This window comes from Silene latifolia, chromosome 2 (genome assembly GCF_048544455.1).
Source record: "Silene latifolia isolate original U9 population chromosome 2, ASM4854445v1, whole genome shotgun sequence".
NCBI lineage: Eukaryota > Viridiplantae > Streptophyta > Magnoliopsida > Caryophyllales > Caryophyllaceae > Silene > Silene latifolia.
Genome location: NC_133527.1, coordinates 51,137,182 through 51,140,650, shown reverse-complemented (window position 1 = coordinate 51,140,650; position 3,469 = coordinate 51,137,182).

Genomic DNA, 3,469 nt, shown 5'->3' with positions numbered 1-3,469 from the left:
ATCAAATAAGATCCCACATGACCATATTTTGTCTTACATATTGCAAGGAATCGTAAAGATTCTATTCATTCATGAATAGTGTAAAAAAGGAATGTTGTATTTGGTCTTGAATCGAGGGAGTATAGTATTTACTCATTATTATTAACCTGGGTTAGATGTCGAATTATGTACGAAAAAAATGGTGTATTTCTAAGTATGATATTTGTCCACATTGAAAAATATGTTGGTGTGGTGAATATATTACGTATAAATAATAGAGTTGTCCCACATCGAAAGTTTAGCATAAGGTGGGTGATCATATGATTATAAATAGAAGGTATCCTTAGAACCTAAATACCAACCCAAAACCTTCTGAGTCTCTTAAACATTGTCTTGGAGAACTCTTAAGAGTTTATATCATTAACTCCACGATATGATATACCCCCTCCTATTCTAAATAACTCTCCCTATTTCCTTTTTCGTCTATTCACAATACTCTCCCTATTTCCTTATTTGACAAACTTTTATACTTATTTTAATCACCCCACCCCACAACAATACCCCACAATACTCATACTTTAACTTATTTTAATCACTTTACCCCACAAAAATCCTTATTTTAATCACCTTACCCCACAACAATACTTATTTTAATCACACAATACATTCCCTCTCTCCAATCTCCTACCCCACTCCAATACTTTATCATATAATACTCCCCTCCCTTAATTCTCGTGCCCTCCATGAAAGGGGAGGGTTATGTAGAATAGGAGGGAGTATATTTTTTATATTATGTCCAAGTAATGTTTATAATTTTTATATAAAAACTTATATATCTCATTTAGCAACAAAGTAACATAATTTTTTTTTTTTTTGAAAAATTATATAATTAGATTCGTGGTAAATAAATGCTAGCATTAGAATATAGTATCATATTATTTGCACATATTTTAATTACGATAAGAAGTTAAAAAAATGTATTATACGAATATTAATAAATAGTACTCCTATAGTATTTGCTTATTATTATTATTAAACTGGGTTAGATGTCGAATTAGGTGTGAAAAAGATGGTGTATTTCTAAGTATATTGTTTGTCCCACATTGAAAAATAATGTTGGTGTGGTAAATATACTACGTATAAATAGTTAAATTGTCCCATATTAGAAGATTATCATGAGGTGAGGTATCACATAATTATAAATATGAGTCATAACTTAGGGGTATCAACCCAAAATCTTTTTAATCGCTTAAAAATTATCTTAGAGATCGAGTTATTATAAAAGTTTGTATTAACGGCAAACCTTAGTTACAACAATACCATACAAGTATTAATCACATAGATATTTATAAAAGCGGTTATATATTACTATATTAGTGATATTATAATGTTTATTTTAAGACAATCGATAATATAATAACTTTATTTAAGACAAAGTCATAATTAAAAAATAAAATGGGTGCTAAATATACATAAATTTTTTTGTGTCATATAATAATAATCTCTGCACTAAAATAGAAAATTTATGAATTATAATACAATCAAGTGTTGCATAAAAAGATCTTGAATCCACAAACAAATCAATAATGAGCTTTTTTACTTTGATAAATAGTAGAATTAAATCTTTTTAACTTTCAAATATAAGTAATTATTATGCCTCATTACATTTGAGTAACTAAAATACATCATAATTTTTAACTATTAATCAAAATCGCACCAGAAAAAAGAAATATTTTGCATTTGTTTATACATTCTATTGTCCCTCAATTATATCTTAAAAGTCGTGTTAGGCAAAAAAATGTAATTTAAATCATATCATTTGTACATATTTTAATTATGACAAAAAATGGAAAAAACGTACAAATATAAATAGATAGTATAATATTTTCTCATTATTAAATCGGGTTGGATATCGAAATAGGTGCAAAAAAGATGGTGTACTTTTTCGTGCGTTATTTGTCCCACATTGAAAAATAATGTAGGTGTAGTAAATATACTACATATAAATAGTTGAATTGTCCCACATTAGAAAATTCACATAAGGTGGGGTGATCTTAAAAATTAATTTAGGATAGTATTATAAATAATATTTTTTGATGTAAAAAATAAAGTGGAGAATCTTTTAATTATTATAAAATTTATTTCCTATATTATATTCAAGTGATGTTTCTAATTTTTATATAAAAAATTTTACATTTCATTTGGCAAAAAAATATCATTAAGAAAATTATGAAAGAACATAATTTGATTCGTGGTAAAAATGATATCATTAGCGTATAGATTTCATATAATTTATACATATATAAAATTGTGTATTTCTTAGTATGTTATATGTCCTACATTGAAAAATAATGTAGGATTATATAAAAATAATAGAATTGTCCCACATTGAAAGATTAACATAAGATGTAGTGGTCTTATGATTATAAATATGAGACATCCTTGGAACTTAGGTATCAACCTAACATCTTTTGCGTCTCTTAAATAAGATGTTTTGACTTTTGATCATATCTAAATAAATGATTAGAGATAAGATGTAAATATTAAGACCTTATAACCATTTTTTTTTAACTAAGTTAATTACCCCGTTGCAACGCACGGGCATTCAAACTAGTATTCAATATATGATAGACCAACGCTCCTACCACCACCGACACGATTCCCACTTCCACCGGCCACCACCTTTGGAACGACCGACTAAACCGTCGGCTTCGATCACTCCGCCACCGCCCAATGACTTCTCCGTCACCAATCAACTAACACAAGTAGAAGAAGAACGTTGGCAGCTACGATAACTCCGATCTCCAAAAACCAGGTTTGGATCTTGATCTTAGAAGCACTCCAATTTAAGATGAAATTTCAACTTCTAGTTTTGGACTACTAATTGTTTTTAATTGAATACTCATATTTTTAATTTGAAAACTTTGAGTTTTTAGGCCAAGAAATATGGGTTTATGACTCCTTCACTCCAATCGATACTTTAGTTTAATAACTTTGAAATTTAACTTTAAAACTCACTATTTTAATTTGAAAATTTTATATTACTCTCATTATAAGTAGACATTAATTTCTCCATTGTAAAATCACTCTTTTAACTTTAAAACTCACTATTTAAATTTGTTGCCTCGTCACTTTAGTTTGACAATCTAGTGTTTTAAAAGTGCTCACTTATTTTGGCAGTTTCAATACTCCAGATTTGAGATGAATGTTTGTGCTGAGGAGATGTCGGAGACGGGTCTGCGTTCACGGGCTGGCCAAATAGTAAATATGGGATTGGAGATGAATGATTTTGGCGTCGTTTGGCGGCTTGCTGCTTCCATAGTAGTTGGCGTTGTAAAATAAGGGAGATGAATGACTGTCGGGTGAAAGAGGATGAAACAGTTTGGGATTGCTTTTTTTTTTGTTGGTTTTTGGGCTTTTATTTTAATGGGCGATCTTATTTTAAGAGACCGCCTTATTAAATAATTCACAAATTATTGTATGGGACTGT